Source organism: Ambystoma mexicanum, chromosome 5p (assembly GCF_040938575.1).
Source record: "Ambystoma mexicanum isolate Mex_15411 chromosome 5p, UKY_AmexF1_1, whole genome shotgun sequence".
NCBI lineage: Eukaryota > Metazoa > Chordata > Amphibia > Caudata > Ambystomatidae > Ambystoma > Ambystoma mexicanum.
The window spans coordinates 319025319-319045240 of record NC_090930.1 but is presented as its reverse complement, the minus strand read 5'-3'; positions in this window follow the sequence as shown (position 1 = coordinate 319045240).

The window sequence follows — 19922 nt, the reverse complement described above, 5'->3', positions numbered from 1 at the left end:
AATTACATTGGGTTAAGAGTTAAAGTTTCCCACACTGTGCTTCAAACGAATTCCGCACCTCTCCCTGAACAAAGGAAACGTCCCGCTGCCCTTGGCTAAGAAATTGACAGGCTGTTGTGAAAGGGAACTAGGAGGGGCACCATGGCCTGTTGCTCTGAGTAAAGACAAAGGAGTCCTTGGGCTGAATAGGAATGCTAATTCGGGTGTGACTGACAACAAACTGCTGGCAGGAAGAAGGACATGTGACCCTCTGAGTCAGCCCAGCTCTGGAGGCGGACCAGACTGGGGATGTGGATTTAACATTGGATTAAATAGATATTGAAGGAAAATACTTCTAAAATATTGTACCGAACTGACAAAAATGTGAAACTTTGAGATTGTTAAAATGAAAAATTCGCTCATAGTTTAAGACTAAGCTGGAATGCGTGCGATGTTCTGAGACTAAATCCCGAAAGGTTTTAATATTGTAGCTATTCTGTTTATGCTAGGAACGTGAACAATTACAGAAATGTGCCCAGGTGGGGTGTGCATGCATGTTTAAAAATTGGTGCAGAACTAATATTGAGAAACTCACCAAAAGCGTGAGAAAGTATTCATTTCTGAACCAAAGCTCTTAGGAAAATGAGAGTTGAACAGAAATGTAACTTAGGCAATCTGTCATGTAATGTATGTAGTATTAACAAGTTGTGTATATTGTAAATATGTGGTTTATGAAAAATAAGATATACTGTACAGAGACAAAGGGGAGAGTGTTACCCTAAGCCATAAACATGACACATGATGACACAGGATGACACGCAGCTCCTTTCTCCAATCAGGGGACAGGAAATCCTCTGACCTATAAGATCCTTAGAGGGTTGCGCATAGAGAATCAGCCTCCCCACCCACTCTGGAAATACATAAATAGGGACTGCTGAGGACAGGCAGGGGACACACACTTTTCCACTCATCAACCGATTTCTTGGCAAAGCACCCTGCAGGAAGATCCAGGCTCCAGAACTTAGAACCAAACTCTAGAACCAAACTCTAGAACCTTGAAGCAGAGAGGCTTAACCCAAAAGCTGAACCATGTTCAGCAGGCCTCAGAATCGTTTGCAACCTGATTCTAACCCCTAAAATTCCACGGGGCCTAACCAAACCATTCAACAGCCGGGCTGTGCTGTTTTGCTATTCTAGCCAAGAACCTTGCTAGAACCCAAGATCCAGATCAGTCCAGCAGAGCTGTATCCATAACCCGTCAGATCCAGTCCAAGAGGCCGCGCAGACCAGAGTGCCTGAGACCTGTCCGGTGGCGAGAGAATCCCAGCCAAACCCTTGACCAGATCTTTGACAGGGCCCATTCCACTCCATTCCAAAGCCAAAGGAGTGAGTATCCAGTCTAGAACTGTGCATAACCAATCTCTTAGTTTAAAGTAACCCAATCCAACCATTTCAACCTATCCAGAACTGCCTTATAGAATCTTTTGTCCATCCTGAATTCTTCTCATTATATTGTCTGTGATAATTGTAGCAATAATCATCTTTGCGCTAATATTTTTCTGAAGAGGGACAAGTGTTTTGATGGACAGAAGTCAGAGCGGTGGCGCTGCTGTTCTGGTGGCTGCCCGTTGGGTGTCTTGCTTCTTCATAGCTCCTTAGTATAAGCCTATCCTTGTTGGTAAATCTTTAAAGCGCATCTGTCATTTTTGAAATCTTGACTTTGTTTCTGAAAAATCTACCTTGATTAAAACCTCTGTAACTTTTGAACCACACGTCCTAGAACCGAAATATAAATGACATTTTGAAGCTAAGATCCTCAGCTTTCTAAAAAATCCAAAACAACATTCCATTTCCTTATAGTATTTCCGCAATCGCGTTTCCCGCACGCTGAAAAATTGCCGCGAATTGCAATTTAGCTCAATTTCAATACATGTCAAAATAGCTGTTTCTTGTTTGCAACTGCTGAATTTCGTTTTCGATCTGATAATCATTCATAATCATTGCTAGTGTTGACCTGAACCAATCCAAAGTAACTCTCACTAGTGCTGAATCCCATTTAGCGAATTAAAGTCATTTTTAGCATTTTTCACATTCATTGCAATCACATTCATAAGCATATTGACCTGTTTTAAAATCATACCTGTTCTCTCTAAGCTTGCTGGGGGGAACTGGGATTGAACTTCATTATTGATTGTATTCCTGAAACCTGTCTGCCCTCATTTCCATCTCTTCATATTGCATAGTGGGGGGAATGAGTAGTAATAGGGGGAAAAAGTGATCATATTGTTTTTTGGTGGAAATCATATCTAGTTTTATTTCTGTGTTGCATTCTTTCCTATCTTGCATTTCCTTGAACTCATACGAAGTATTCTCTGCTACATTATTCTTCTATTCCTACTCCTAAGTGATTAAAGAGATTATTGATATTGTAATATTACCCATTGCTAATCACCGTTCATATTTATAAGTGTGCTATTCAGATATTATTCTATTCATAGAAGTGCGATATATATATATTGTTCAATTCTTCAAATAAACCTTTTAATTTGCAAAACAAACCTACTTCTTAGCTCAGTGAGGTCGGGGATATTCAAAGAGAGGGGCGTTATATAAGGGTTCATCATCCAGATTTAAAGAACTTTTGACATCAAAATATATAAATTAGGGTTTCCAATGGGCATCCCATACTAGGCATAGACTTGGTTGGAATGCTGGATTGAAGTCACTTACAGATTGGGGGCTTGTCCGGGATTTCTGGATTAGAACTACCACTTGTGCAGCTTAATACAGTGTGTTAACTAATAGAATACATAAATCCTGTGGGGCTACCACGCTGTGTTACGCTGTAAAAGCACCCCTCAAAAGGGAATGCTCCAAGGAAACGGTCTGTTTTGCAAAATAAAATAAAAAATTTCTGTAAGTCAGGAAGGAAATCAATTTCCAGAATGGTGACATTGGTAGACATAAAGATAGCTAGAGAGCACCTTTTACATAAGCTGTTTGTGAGTGGTGAATGGACTGAGCAGGACCAGAATGTGTAGTTGCAGGCAATCACACAACAGATCACTGCAACTGGGTTAGATACCTGGAGAGATCAGGGTCCCTTACATATGGCCCTGAGTGAACTATATATGGCCTCTAAGGCCAAGGATGAGCACAACAAGATTGCCAAGATAGCGGCATATTTATATTTATCTATGGGAGCCATACAGGACAAATGTGCTGAAGGCCAAGATCTGGCAAGTAGGCAACTGATGGCATTATAGAAGGCCCAATCTGATCTGGACTCTTCTGAACAGAGGCTGCAGAGGAGCCAGGAGTCAGAAAACAAAAGTAGGCAGTATCTAGTTAAAATCAAAGAGGATATGGGTATCCTACAACAGGAAAGGGCAGACCAGGATACCAGAATTCTGGCCTTGCAGAAGGAGTACCAAGAAGGTTTGGACTCCCTACTGCAGAGCCAGAAAAAGCTGGAGCAACAACTGGACTTCAACAGGGTATGCGCAGAGCAGGTAGCCACCCTGCAAAGCCACCTAGATAGGGAGAAGGCAGAGAGCAACAGATAATTTCTGAAAGACCTTGACACCCAGGCAGAATTTGAGGAATAGCGCCAGAAAGCTGGTGCCCTTCAAAGACAGAGGGACGATCTGGCGGCATAGAGGCTGGCTCTTGCTCAGGAAAGGGATACCTTAGGCCATGAAGTCTGTCACTTAAAAGGGAAGCTGGAAGAAAATCACCTGGCCCTCCGGGGACTGGGTGACCTCCAAAAAGAGCATCAAAACATGTTAGAGCACACCAGAAGGGTGGAAGATGCTCTGGCAAGAAAGGAGCAGGCCGGTAGGGACGGGACTCAGGAGGTAACCCTCCTGTAGCAAGGACTGGCCCAGTACTCCAAGACAAACCAGGAAGCACAGAGAGAAAATGAGGCTCTCTGTCAGCACAATGATAGGCTCCAGCGACAGGTAGCCATGCTAGAGAGACTGATAGAGACGAGTAAGGCCTTGATTGAGGAACAGAAAGCTCAGGTTCTTGCATGGCAACAGGGAGCAGGGGCTGATAGAGATGAGGTTCGCTGGGAAAGGGAAACACCTGAGCATAACCTCAGGAGCCCTAGTACCAGAGGCCTTCATCTCTCCCAGTCCCTGGACTCTGCCACCCCCATGTCGCCTGGTGCACATGAGCCCAGGGCCACGGGGATGGCAGATTACTATCCAGCCAGAAGTATGGGGCTCATAGGCCAGTACCTCCCAGGAATGGATGGGCGTGCACCTGGGTATGGGTACCCAAGAACTGTGAAGATTAGTGGGGAACCCCAGGAGAGTTGGCCCACTAAGGGCATCCTGAAAATCTCTGCCGAGTTAGGACAGTGGGGGGGTACCCATCAAATCCGGGGAGCACGGAGGAATCAGAAGACTCCTCTGAGCATCCCAGGACACAGGAGACTAGGTCCCCACATTCTGCCAGCCATTCCCAGGCTCGCAGAATCCGGCAGAACCTAGAAGACCAGACGGGCACCTCTGGGAGCAGTGCCTCTGAGTCAGAGGATGAATGGACCAGGGTTACCCGAACCAAGAAGGCCAATAAGGCAAAAAGGGCCTTGCTTAAGGACCCCTTAAAACAGATCAAGGCAATAAGGAGCGTCATCACTCCTTATCATAAGAACGCTAAGTATTCTGTTTGGGAACACTTAGAGCTCTTTGAGCAAATGATGGAGACTTTCCATTTGAAAGACAGCAGTAGCTGCATTCAGTACGTAAAATGGACATTCTCCCCAGAACACTCCAGTTTCTTTGCGGGGCTGGAGGACCAAAATCATTCAAGATGGTCCACATATAGGGTGGCCTGTGGGATGTTTCAACCCACTCATCCACGCCCTACAACAGTACTGTGCAGTGCTGGCCGCAGAAACATCAGAATGGCCACTGGAAAGCATGCTGCTCGCTCAAAACCAGCCAAACATGCACAGTAAAAATCTGAAAAATAGGCTGTCACCTACTTTTGCCTATATTAGTGAGCACAGGAGGTCACTGCCTAAAACCACCATTGGGCTACACACACAGTAGCCTGAAACCATTTGGGAATAGCAATACTGATTGCCAAAAGCAACTCAGAGCTGTTGGGAATTCATTTTCTTGATGTCAAAAAGTGCTAGAATCATGGCTCACCAAAACCACTAAAAAGATCCCACCTCCGTGTTAGGGGGTCAACTTCATTCTCCCGCAAGAATCTACATGAATCTGAGGTCCACAGAAGTGCATCGATATTTGAACAAAGTATATTTTGAGGATTGCTTACTGGTAAGGCAGCTGCCAAAAATGGTGCAATACCGGTGCTTCACACTGACCGGCGCTAGCAATCTAAATCCTGACAGGAGACCTGTATTTCTGAAGCTAAACAGGAACCTGGGTTAGCTGAGACTTCAAAAGGCTGGCTGTTCATGGGAAGCATTCACACCTAGCCTTCTCAGCAACAGCACAGGAAATCACATGGTCCTGTTGATTAAGAGGGAGGAGAATTTCCCTGCAGTCTGGAGAAACAAGACAAAGGATTCTTTCAGCTGAATAGGATATGCTGATTTGGGTGTGCCTGAACAACTGTCACGTTCACCTTCCGCCCCCTGCTCCTGACCTGAAGTTTCTTCTTGTCTTTCTTTGATGGTTGAAGGCTGCTTCCGTGATACCTTGGGATGCTCCTTAGGTGGTTTCTCTCTAGACTTCCTGTCATGTAAGTAATGCCTGGCTCCCTCGGAGGCCACCTCGACAGGATGTGGGACCTGTCTTGGAGGGCCCCGAAGAGCCAAGTCCCAGTGGACAGGGAAAAAGCCGAATGATGGCACAAAAAACCCTGCAGACTGTTCCAGGAAGGATTCTTGAGTGGAGTAGTGCTGGTTGGTAAGCGCCGAAATGAGGGCTCTGTAAGTTGCCAGCCAGTAAAAGTTCAAGAGTGTCTATACTTTCATGAGATAGCGATACTGAAGCATCACCGGAAATGTCCCAGGTAGAGTATTTGGTAACCGTGTCCAGAGGCAGTAGGCAGTAGCTGTAGCCTACCGTTACATAGTAGAAATAGAACAGAAGGATCCTTTCCTATAACAACGAAGGACAGAAGATGAAGGAGCGTAGAAGAAAGGTACAGTCCCTAGCCCAAAAGGATAGGATGAACCCCGAAGCGTACAGAGAGGAACGCAAGGAGTCGCGAGAATGGCGGAAGAGATCGCGAGTCGGAACGTCAAGACGCCAAAGGTAAAGGTTTAGGAAGCATACAGAGAGGAACGTGAGGAGTCGCGAGAATGGCGGAAGAGGTCGCGAGTCGGAACGGCAAGATGCCAAAGGCAAAGGATAGGGTGGAAAGAGACGAGCGGCAGAACGCCGTAGAGCGGAAATCGAAAAAGTACAGATTAAACAGATGTCGGGAGCAGTGCAGGAAGAAAGGCGAGTGGGGAAACTGTAGAAGGCAGGGAGGGAGGCTAACTGGAGGAGTAGCCGAGCGAGCGTATCGAAGAAAAATCCACAGATACAACGTGCTGGAAGGAGGGCGGGGCTTGCTTAAATAACGGTGGCCGCCATCTTGGTTGAGGGCTAGTCTGTCACTGCCAGGTTCTTCGTGACAGTTCTTTCCAATCATGCCAAAGCTTCCAGGAACGGATCCTGACAACAACACTGCTCTGGGGGAAGGCAAGACATCTGATCTCTGAGTCAAGCCAAGTTTCTAGGGGCAGAGACAAACGACTGTGGATTCAGAGAGTCCAGCAAATATATGTTTTATGAGAATACTGATAACTAATTATACCAAGCGGACAAAAATGTACAATTTGGAGAGTCTTAATATGAAAAATTCACTCACAATTTGAGACTAAGCTGGATGCTGTGGGATGTTCTGAGGCTAAGCCCCGTAATTATTAATATTGCAGACACAGTGTTTATGCTAGGAAAATGAAAACTTACTCGCAGAGAGGGGGTGTACCTCCGTGTAAGATTTGTTGCAAAACCAATATGGCAAAACCCACTAAAAGCGCAAAATGTTGTCATTTCTGAACCCAAGCTCGTAGAAACATGTGACTTGAACCGAACTGTACCTTAAGCAATCTGTCATGCAATTTAGGCAATAATAACAAGTTGTGTATATTGTAAATATGTGTTTTATGAAAAAGAAGATATGCTGTACGGACACAAAGGGGAGTGTCCTTTCCTTGAGCCATAAAGATGATACCTGATGACTCATTCTGACTCACAACTCCGTTCTCCAGTCAGAGGACGGTAAATTCTTTAACCTATCAGGATTCTCAGAGGGTTGTAAGGAGAGCAACAAGGGGAGGAGTGGTGACCCTGTGACCTTGGAACCACAGTCAGGTTAATGGTGTGTCACTCACCGGGAAAGCGACCTCTGAAACACTCGTCAATTTATTCTAAAAAAGTGCTAAAAGAGTTGAGTGTGATAATTATGCTCAACTGGTCTTAAATTGTGTTAAATGACTTCAATTCAGCAATCCCACTAAGTCAGTGCCTCGTCTGGGACGCCCAAAGGAAGCCCTTATTTATATATTTTTATGACTCTGGATGATAAACCCTTATATAACGCCCCTCTCTTTGAATCCCCCTGACCTCACTGAGCCAAGAAGTAGGTTTGTTTTGCAATTTAAAAGATTTATTGGAAAAATTAAACAACATATATATATCACACCTTTATAATAAATTAATATTTGATATCACACTTAAGAATATGATGTTGATCAACAATGGATAATCTTACACTAGCACCCTTATTTTATTACTTAGGAGTTGGTATGGAAAGAACAAGGTAGCTGGGAATGCTTTATGGTTTCAAGGAGATGCAAAAATGAATAAAAGGCAGTACAGAAACAAACTTGATATGATTTCAGCAAAAGATAATATGATCACTTTTTCTCTGACAGTTCACTCCCCCCCTATGCAATGTAAGGAGATGGAAGTAACACACACAGTCTTCAGGAATACAATCACAGTACAATACGAATTCAGTTCCCCCCTAGCAAGCTTAGAGAAACAGGGATGATTTTAAACACAGGCAAAGTACTTTAAAGGCGGTATGCAAAGAAGGGAAAAATATGCTAAAAATGATTTTAATTCCCTATAAGAGATTCAGGGTGGGTGATAGCTACTTTAAATTAGTTCTCGATCACTTTAGCAATGCTCTATGAATGATTGTCAGGTTGCAAACGAATTTCAGCAAAGGAAAGCAAGAAGCTGCTATTTTGACAAGTGAAGAAATTTGAGCCAACTCGCAAATCGCGGCACTTTTTCCGAGTGCGTCGAGGGCGATTACGGAAAAAAGTATAATGAATACTTGTGTTTTTTATAAAACAAACTTTGTATCAACTCAAAAACTGGAAGGTCAAAATAAATATGCCTCCAGAAATCTTACATGGTAAATTAAATACCATTGTCTTTTCTCTATGTACCTTGGCCCCAGTCAGTGATGACAATAATGATGTGTACTGTTATTGGTAGCTCCTCCTCTGCAACACCGTTAATGTTTTAATGAATTGTCTCTTTCAACCACTTTGAGTATATTTTAGTAAATTTTGTCTTACCATTCTGCTCATTTGTGACATGTTTATGTTTGTTTATCTTCTAGTGGGTTCCGTGTGTTTTTTAAAAAACAGTACGATGACTAAGAAGTCTACACCACCAAATTATTATACTACCTTTTTTCCCTTTGTCCTGAAGACGGCTATACCTGCAACAACAGACAACGTTTTTGTGCATTGCCTGATTTCTTTTGGTGTTATTAGCCTAAACATATGTCGACCTCCACAAAACCTAAGATACCTAACAGGTTTCCCATATGTGATAGAGTCACTATAACTAAACAATGTTCTACCCTATTCTTCTGATGTTGCACAGTAATTGCTCACATAAAACGTCTTGTTTATTGTTTTTTGCTTTTGTTCCTCATGCACCAACCCCACCTTAAAAAAAATGATGTGTTTTTATGACTATTTAACTCTGATGGGAAAAGTTTCTGTTATAGTCATAATGTATATTCACTCCTGTTTTATGGAATTTTAAGATAGATTTTATCTTGATTAAAAATAAAAATCAGTTTTTTTGCTATTATCAAGTGGTTGTTTTCTCCTAACTCTCACCTCCAGAGTTTCATGAAATATGTTAATATTGTTCTTTGTACTTCCAACAAGACCAGTTGAGCATAATTATCACACTCAACTTTTAGCACTTTTTTAGAATAAATTGACAAGTGTTTCAGAGGTCGCTTTCCCAGTGACTGACACACCATTCACCTGACTGTGTTTCCAAGGTCACAGGGTCACCACTCCTCCCCTTGTTGCTCTCCTTACTGCCTTGTGATCCCTGAGGGTGGTGTTCCCAGAAACTGGATCCTTCCTAACGCTTCCATAGTTCTCAGAGGGTTGGGCATAGGAAGTCAGCCTCCACACGCCCTTTGAGAACACATAAAAAGAGACTGCTGAGACCCAGATGGACACTCATTTTTCCACTACTCATCGTTTCCTGCGCAGCACGCTGCCCGACCATATCCAGACAAAAACTCCAGCCTCCTGAGGCTCCAGAACTTAGACTCCAGATAGACTCCAGAACCAAACTCTAGAACTAAACTCTAGAACCTTAAGCAAGGGCCAAACCCAAAAGCTGAACTCTTTTCAGGGGCCCCAGAATCCAGCAATCTAAGCAAACTATTCAACAGCCGGGCGAGCTGTTTGATTCTGGCTAGAACCTTGTGCCAGAACCATATCCAGACCCAGAAAGCAGAGCTGTACCCAGAACCCGGCAGACCCAGACCAGACCGCTGTGCAGTGCCGATAGCAGACCAGAGGCCCCGCTGTGAGCAGAACCAGTGCCAGAGACCGCCCCGTGGCGAGAGAACCACAGCCCAAACCTGACCAGATTTGTGATGAGGTTCATTCCCTTCCAAAACTAGGAGTGAGTATCTAGAACTGTCCAGAACCCATGTCTTAGTTTAAAGTAATCTTATTCAAACCATTTCAACCTGTCCAGAACTGCATAGAAATCGTGTGTCCATTCTGTGATTTCAAAGCTGCAAAAGTGTCATCTGTCATTCTGAAATCTTGACTTCATTTCTGAAACTCTACCTCCACAAAAACGTCCGAGATTTAACTGTCATTTGAAAGCTAAGATCCTCAGCTTTCCAACAAACCCAGAACGACATTCCAACTCCTTATAGTTTTTCCGTAATCGCGGTTCTTGCTTTCCGCTGCTGAAATTCGTTTTCACTCTGATAATCATTCATGAATCATTGCTAGTGTTGACCGGAACTAATCCAAAGTAGCTGTCACCTACCCTGAATCTCCTATAGGGAATAAAAATAATTTTTAGCATATTTTTCACTTCGTTGCAATCACATTTAAAAGTATTTGGCCTGTGTTTTAAGATCATCCCTGTTTCTCTAAGCTTGCTGGGGGGAACGGGAATTGAACTGCTTTTGATTGTATTCTTGAAAACCTGTGTGCCCTCATTTCCATCTCTTCATATTGCATAGGGGGGGAGAGAGTTGTCACAAGGATTAAAAGTGATCATATTATCTCTTATTGAATCCATATCGAGTTTTATTTCTGTGCCTGCATTCTTTCCCATCTTGCATTTCCTTGAACCGTAAAAGTATTCTCTGCTACTTTATCCTTCCTATTCCTACTCCTATCTGATTAAAGAGTGCGCTACTGTAATATTACCCAGTACTGATGACTGTTCATATTCATAAGTGTGCTATCAAATATTAATTTATTCATAAAAGTGTGATATATATATATTGTTTAATTTTTCCAATAAACCTTTTAATTTGCAAAACTATCCTACTTCTTGGCTCAGTGAGGTCAGGGGGATTCAAAAAGAGGGGCGTTATATAAGGGTTATCATCCAGATTTAAGAACTTGACATAAAAATATATGAATAAGGGCTTCCATTGGGCATCCGAGACTAGGCATTGACTTAGTTGGAGTGCTTAATTGAAGTCACTTACAGGCCATCTTAAGGCACTTTTCTGTTCACAGAAATCCCCAAGAGGCTCGCAAGGCAGCCTACAATTTACAATGTGGGGAGGATCAGGCCCCACAAGAAATTGTGCAGGAGTTGAAGCGTGCCTTTGCGCGGACTACCAAAAGGGTGTGCACGGACAGCAAAGAATTTGTTAATATGTTTTTCCATGCGCTGCCAAAATACATCATGACCAAGCTAGTGAGAGATTTTCATGAGAAAAGATCACTAGACTGGGTCATTGAACAGGCCACCCGAATCTATGAGGTGCAGAAGCCCATAGAAAATAAAAATAATGCTCGGAAAAGCCCCAAACCAACTAGCACCCCTGCCGCTGTTAAGGTGGCTGTCATGATCCTCGCCCAAAACCCCCTCTGGCAAACCCATTGGCCAGGTGGAGTCAGGACTCGGGCCTCTAGAGCCTGGCATCCTCTTCAAAAGCCCTCATGGGGCCAGCCATTGCGCCTATGGTGCCAGGTTTATACACCATGAAAAACAATGTGCTTGGGACCTACTTTATTGTATTGTCAGCCAATATGGAGGCATCCACATAGCTTGGTTCTTAAGAACCAAGCTATGCGGTCTAGTGTTTCGGGTGTGGTAGCCTAGGGACTACCTTAGCTGGACTATTTTGTTGGGGCTATTTAAACCACACCCGAGCAAGACAACACGCTTTGCGTTACTTTGCAGCTTGCAGCGTGACGCTCACCGGGTCCAGCTATTACCTCGAACCTCGGAGAAGCAGAACCTGCAAGGAGACAAAAGGAACATCATTAGCAGCAGCATCTTACCTGCAGTCTTCATCTTTAAACACTTGCAGCTACTGAGAACAGCTTCCTCGAATCTGCACGCCTCCCGGACAGAACAGCCTGAAAGAGGAAGATAGAGGCAACATTAAAGAAAGCAGTAGAGACATTTACAAATTATGAACTGCTCAAAAGGCTTACCTGGCTGGATGCCTCTTGGCTGGCACCACTCCGGACATTCCACTCGCGCTGAAGAACACCGCGACCTACAAGGAAGGAAAACACAGGTTAGCAAAGGCAAGACTTTGCAGTGCTGCGCATAGCGCTTACTTACCGCATCATAGCGCTCTTAATGCGCCATCATTTACCAGCGGGGCTCAACCAAGCCAGTTTGCCGCACTGAAGCTCCGCATACCTAAGGAAGAAAAAAGAGACATTTTAAACAAAGAAAGGCATGCAGGATAGCAACAAAACTAAAGAACGGCAATAAGACCTACCTGAACAATATTGAACGGGCCGGCGTCAGTGAAGTAACTGGACCGCACTCGTCCATGAAAGACAACGTGCCCCTGCAAAGAAGGCAGGACGGAGAGCACGCCTAATTCTACCACAAGGTGAGGAGAGGGCGCCAGAGGGACTGAAGTCATACGGGGGTGGAGGGAGGATACTTACCCCAGTCGGTCAGTCTTGAACACAGTCCTCCTGTATTTTCAGGCAGAACCTTCCCCGCAGACCACATCAGGGCAAAGCTGAGAAGCATACCAGCGAGTAACCTGACTGGGTGGTGTCCCTGTGGATACCAGGTGAGCGTAACAGAACGCAAAGCCTACCATAACAAATCCACCTGGGCACCATGGAGACATCAGAAATGGACCAATTGGCCCAATTACTAGGAGAGCTTCGTGCTGAGGTTCATTCAGCCCGACAAGAGACTAATGCCCTCCAGAGAGACCTAATAGTGACCAAAGAACGCACTGAAGAGATTAGCAGGCAATACTTGCAATCACAGGCAGGACAGACGCCTCTACCTGGAAGCAATCCAATGATGCAAAACCCCACCATACCACCCACTCCGGTACAGATCACGATACCTGGAACAGTGCCCCTGGCACCACCAGAAAGGTTCTCAGGCGACCCATGGAAATATGCAGCATTCATCAATCAGTGCTGCCTTCATTTTCTTTGTTGGCCTGGAGCATTTCCAAATGACCAAGCTCGGGTAACTTTTGTCTTATCATACCTGAGTGGTAGTGCAGCAGATTGGTCGGTGCCGTTGGTAACCCATGATCCTCTATTACATGACTTTGGGGGGTTCCAGAGAGAAATGGAAAAGCGTTTTGCTCGCCATACCCAGGAACAAGCAGTAGACAATTAACTCTTGTCCCTCCGACAGGGGAATCAGGACTTGTTAACGTACATTGCTACCTTCAACAGACTGGTTGCCGAAGCTAGGTGGCCATAAAACAAAAGAACCACATTATTCCATCGAGGCTTACGAGGCGAATTAAAGGACGTCTTAGCCCAGGTGGTTGATCCACCCAGAGACTGTGCAGAATTCATAAATCTGGTCATGTAGCTAGACCACCGGTTGCAGGACCGAAAGGCAGACCGGTCTAAGACGGACCCTCGGACCGTGTATGTTCGACCAAGGGAAAACACACCCCGTGTACCTGAAAATGCTGTAGAACCCATGCAGATTGGAGGGATACAGCCTCCATTAACAAAACAAGAGCGGGACAAAAGAAGACAACAACAGCTTTGTTTGTATTGTGGGAAACCAGGACATTTCCTGAAGGACTGTCCAATAAATCCCCCAAGAAGAACAGTCGGGGCCACAGAGAAGGATGAAGCTAAGGAATCGGAAACTACCAAGCTCGATAAACGTAGAGGTCAGTTTGTTGAGTGAGAAGAAAGAGTTGCTGACCTCGCACTTTCCAATACCAGTGATCTTAATTAACCACCAACAGTCGTCAAGAATGCATGCCGTTGAAGCATACATCGATAGCGGAGCAGTTGGAAATTATATTGATCAAGAACTGGCAGCAGAGATGGGGCTTCCTTTGTGTTCTAAGCCAACTATGGACAAGGTAACCACCGTGGATGGGACAGAAATCGCTTCCGTACCAGTAACCCAGTGCACAGCCAGGGTAACCTTGCTGTGCCAGGACAGACATCGGGAGTCTATTTCATTCGATCTCATCAAGGCACCTCAGTTTAGACTAATACTAGGGATGCCATGGTTGGTTGCTCACAACCCTTTGATAGACTGGCGGGCACGGAAATTAACCTTCCCCGGTGACTGCTCCCCTGCCTGCTATTACCAAGAGGAGAAACCCGACGTCTGTATCCCCATGGCTTCCGGAGCGACAGTATCAACCCTGGGAGCAACTAATACCTTGCTAAGTGAATACCATGATTTCCAGGATGTTTTCCGAAAGGACCAAGCCAATACATTGCTGCTGCACAGGCCCTATGACTGTCAGATCGACCTTGTTCCTTCTGCACAAATCCCTTGCGGCAGGATCTACGCTCTCACAGAACCAGAAAACCTTAATTTGAAATCCTATTTAGACCAGTACCTTGCAAACGGACTTATCCGTCCTTCGAGGTCCCCCGCAGCCAGTCCTTTGTTCTTCGTACCGAAAAAGGAAGGAGACTTGAGAACCTGTATTGACTACCGCGCATTGAACCAGATCACCGTGAAGAACCACTACCCCTTGCCACTTATCTCTGAGATGCTAGACCAAGTTAAAGATGCCCAAATTTATACCAAATTGGACCTTTGAGGAGCGTACCACCTTGTCCGAGTCAGAAAAGCAGATGAATGGAAAACCGCCTTCCATACTAAGTACGGCTTGTTTGAATATCAAGTCATGCCCTTCGGGTTATGCAACGCTCCTGCAGCATTCCAGTATTTCATGAATGACGTCTTAAGGGAGTTAATTGATGTGTGTGCATTAGTGTACATAGACGACATCTTAGTATACTCAGCCTCAGAACAAGATCATGTCAGGCACGTTCGTTCAGTCCTCACCAAGCTCCGTCAACATCGCTTGTTTGTAAAGCTTGAAAAATGCTTTTTTCACGTCACCAAAGTAGAATTTCTTGGTTTTATCCTTATACCAGGAGGCATCAGAATGGATGTGCACCAGGTAGATGCCATTCTGAAATGGACTTCACCGACATCTCTGAAAGGGGTACAAAGCATGCTGGGTTTTCCAAAGTTATACCGCCGGTTCATCCCAGACTTCTCTCAGGTTGTGCACCCAATCGCAGTACTATTACGAAAAAACAATAAAAAGTTTGCTTGGACCGAAGAAGCAGAAGAAGCCTTTCAGGAACTTAAACGAAGGTTTACCTATGCTCCAATCCTGCGACATCCTCGTCCAGACCTCCCTTATGTCGTTGAAACTGATGCGTCCAGTCTCACAATGGGGGCTGTCCTTTCACAGAGAGACCCGGAAACCGGCCAGCTACATCCTGTGGCCTTCTGGTCGAAAAAAAGTTCTCACCTCCAGAGATTAATTATGCCATCACGGACAAGGAACTCTTGGCTATCAAATCCGCTTTAAAGCCTGGAGGCACTACCTTCTGGGGGCCAGACACACCATTACAGTCATCACAGACCACCGAAACCTGCAATATCTAAAAACAGCCAAAGCCCAGTCCTCGCGCCAATTGCGGTGGGCACTTTTCTTCGCTGAATATGATTACGTAATCACATTTCGACCAGGAGTCAGAAACGGAAAGGCGGATGCCTTATCTCGCATGGGCATAGATGAAATAGTATATACAACTCCAGACCCAGTACCTATTATACCTGAAGACAAACTCTTGGGTATCACAACAGCCTTAACACAAGCAGAACTACGAAAAGAAATCCAACGGAATATGAATCCTGATGCCTACCTCACATGGCAAACTCAAACAGAACAATATACCATCAAGGACCATCTACCCTTTTTTAGGGATCGGCTATGTGTACCCAAGAAGGAATTCCAACAGCATATTATTTCAAACTATCATGATTCACTGATAAAAGGGCATCCTGGGATCACCAAAACCCTAGCTAAGGTGAAAGAGAACTTTTGGTGGCCTACCTGGCGTAAGGACATCATTCAGTATATTTAGTCCTGCGGTGTCTGCGCACAAAATAAATCACAGAAACAAAAACCATCTGGTCTCCTACAACCATTGGACATTCCTCCAGTTCCATGGCACACTCTTTCCCTTGACTTCATCACTGATCTACCTCCAAGCCAAGGGTTCAACACCATCCTTGTAGTTGTGGACTTATTCTCGAAGATGGCCTCAAAGGCCTCCCAGACGCAGCCACTTTAGCAAAAGTGTTCCTGGAGGGCGTGGTTAAGCTACATGGCTTCCCTTCGGTTCTGGTCTCTGATCGAGGCAGCCATTTTGTTTCAAACTTCTGGAAAAAATGATGTGCAATGGCGCAGATCGATGTTCGGCTATCTACCAGTCACCATCCCCAAATGGACGGCCAATCCGAGAGAACCAATCAGACACTCGAGCAATATTTACGGTGCATGCTGCACCACGAACAAAGGAATTGGAAAGACCTTCTATGGATAGCCGAATATGCATATAACAATTCTTTGCATTCAAGCACGGGACAAACCCCCTTCTATACCCTTTATGGCTGACATCCACGTACCTCTGAACTAGACCTTCCAGCCAGCTTGGAAATGCCAGCGGTAAAGACTCTGCACTCAACCATTACTCAGGCTTTCAAAAGGGCAAAGGAACACCTTATTCATGCCAAAGAAAAACAAAAGAGATTCGCCGACCAACACCGGAAAAAGGCCCCTGATTATCAAGTAGGAGACAAAGTTTGGTTAGAGGCTAAAGTCGTACCCATCAAGGGAACCCGGACCTTTCATCCCAGATTCTTAGGACCCTATACCATTAAGGCAATTATCAACCCAGCAGCCGTGAAACTGGATTTACCACCTAATCTACACATCCACCCGGTATTCCATGTGTCCCTCCTGAAACCAATGCAACCTGGCACACAGATTGGGACACCGCCTATGCCCATACTTGTTGACGGAGAACCAGAATTCGACGTCAAAGATATCTTGGACTCCAAATACTCTAGGACCAAGCTATATTGTATCGTCGATTGGAAAGGATTTGGACCATAAGATAGATCCTGGGAGCCCAGTGAGAATATCCACGCACCACGTCTAATCAGGAATTCCATCGGAACTTCCCAACCAAACCAGGGGCAGACAGAAGGAACACCATGGAAGGGGCCTTAGGGGGGAGTGCTGTCACGACCCTCGCCCAAAACCCCCTCTGGAAAACCCATTGGCCAGGTGGAGTTAGGACTCGGGCCTCTAGAGCCTGGCATCCTCTTCAAAAGCCCTCATGGGGCCAGTCCTGGCGCCTATGGCGCCAGGCTCATACACCATGAAAAACAATGTGCTTGGGAACTACTTTATTGTATTGTCAGCCAACATGAGGCATCCACATAGCTTGGTTCCTAAGAACCAAGCTACGCGGTCTAGTGTTTCGGGTGTGGTAGCCTACGGACTACTTTAGCTGGACTATTTTGTTGGGGCTATTTAAACCGCACCCGAGCAAGACAACACTCTTTGCGTTACTTTGCAGCTTGCAACGTGACGCTCACCGTGTCCAGCTATTCCCTCGAACCTCGGAGAAGCAGAACCTGCAAGGAGACAAAAGGAACATCATTAGCAGCAGCATCTTACCTGCAGTCTTCATCTTTAAACACTCGCAGCTACTGAGAACAGCTTCCTTGAATCTGCACGCCTCCCGGACAGAACGATCTGAAAGAGGAAGATAGAGGCAACATTAAAGAAAGCAGTAGAGGCATTTACAAATTACGAACTGCTCAAAAGGCTTACCTGGCTGGTCGCCTCTCGGCTGGCACCACTCGGGACATTCCACTCGCGCTGAAGAACACCGCAACCTACAAGGAAGGAAAACACAGGTTAGCAAAGGCAAGACTTCGCAGCGCTGCGCATAGCGCTTACTTACTGCATCATAGCGCTCTTAATGCACCATCATTTACCAGCAGGGCTCAACCAAGCCAGTTCGCTGAAGCTCTGCATACCTAAGGGAGAAAAAAGAGACATTTTAAACAAAGAAAGGCATGCAGGATAGCAACAAAACTAAAGCACAGCAATAAGACCTACCTGAACAATATTGAACGGGCCGGCGTCAGTGAAGTAACTGGACCGCACTCGTCCATGAAAGACAACGTGCCCCTGCAAAGAAGGCAGGACGGAGAGCACGCCTAATTCTACCACAAGGTGAGGAGAGGGCGCCACAGGGACTGAAATCATACGGGGGTGGAGGGAGGATACTTACCCCAGTCGGTCAGTCTTGAACACAGTCCTCCTGTATTTTCAGGCAGAACCTTCCCCGCAGACCACATCAGGTCAAAGCTGAGCAGCATACCAGCGAGTAACCCGGCTGGGTGGCGTCCCTGTGGATACCAGGTGAGTGTAACAGTGGCATTTTAGATTTGGAGATGGGGGACCTAAAAACCTGCCTGCGCAGAATAATTCCAAGCCCAGAAGGCCCTCTGGTCAGTCACAGACAGGGAGTCAAGCAGGTAGTCCCACAAATGGGGTCCTTCAGTCCCCTGACTATGTAAGTCCCCGCTACAAGGAAAACAAACCCATCCTGGGTTACGTGTTGACCCCTCCAGCCCAAGGGGGGATCCAACCAAGCACCTAACCCAGGGAATTTCCCTCCTAACTTCCCCCAGGAGGGCAGAAATTCCCCAAATGCTGGGCAGAACTTTTTCCCCAGGTACCCACAGAACGTCCAACCCCAATATCATCCATCCTTCTTTCCCCACTTTCCTGAGCCCAGATAACCTAATCCGGGATAGGGGAGGCCAAGGGTGGAGGGGTACCCAAATCTTCCCAACCCGGGGTACTACCAAAGAAGGGATAGCTACCCTTCCTGGGATCAGCCCAGGGGAGAAAACAGAAGCCTGTATCAGCCTGAGTGGGTTTCACAGCTTGAGCGCCAGGTCCAAAACATGGCACAGGATCTGGGTCGCATGCTGAGGGCTCAACAGAACCCTCAGACGAGCATGCCGGAGCACAATGCCCCAAACTCTGGACCTGGTGCTCCAGAACAATGACGGGGGCAGCACCCCGACAACTCACCGGTTCCCAGGGAGGAGGCACAAGGGGAAGGGGGGTGTAAAGCCTGGGAGGAAGCTTCCTTCCCCACTTGTAAACAGCCCCTGGAAACCCAGGAACCAGAAACAAAATCTCCTGCCCCTAAAAGTCTGCCACCCAAGGAGCAGAGAGGGGGTCGGAGAAACAAGGACCCAAACAGACCCATTTTGAGGAGGAGGTACAAATCGTCCAATTTGAAGGAGAGGGATCCTCAGAGGATCCTGGGAAAAGGATCTTCTCCTTCAGAGATGGGGGAACTCCTCCCAAAAAAAAAAATGGGTCTCAAGAGATTCAAATCCAGACTGGGTAGATGTGGGGACTGAGCTAGCTCTGCCCATCATCCCATCCCAGAACCAACAACATCAAATTCCCCTGGTTCAAACCCATCCTGTTGACTGCCTCCAAAAAGGGGGGGTGGCCCAGAACCGGAACCAGGGAAACTCAAACCTTCCCCCATCTCTAGTTGCCACCTTTTTCTTGCAGATTCCCAAGACTCTCCACAGAATTTTGCCCAAATCTCTTCTCTCTCCATGTCCAAAACGAAAAGGCTAGCCCACCAGTTGTCCAAACATGTGCATGATCTGTGCCCCCTGCAGAGAAGGAGGGAAGATACTATGCCCCGGTTCAAGTACAGGGGCAGGGTACAATTTTGGCACTGGTGGACACTGGATCCCAAGCTACCGTTCTGTCCAAAAAGGCCTTTGATGAACTAAATTCAGGAAGGGGGGAGAATTACCAAATTCCTCTCATCTCTCTTCCTGGACAACTTCAGAACTTTGACGGGAAGGAAATTCCCATCGAGGGGACTGCGGATTTGGACATTAAAATTGGGCGACACAAGGTGAAACACCCGGTCATAGTAGTGACTCCAGAGGGCACCCCTTGTTTACTAGGGAATGACCTCCTGAGAAGGTTGTCACCCCTAATAGACTGTGTAAACAAGGTCCTCTGGACCCAGACTAGCCGTCCAATAAAATTGAAACAGAGTGTCAACCATGTTAGTTTAAACG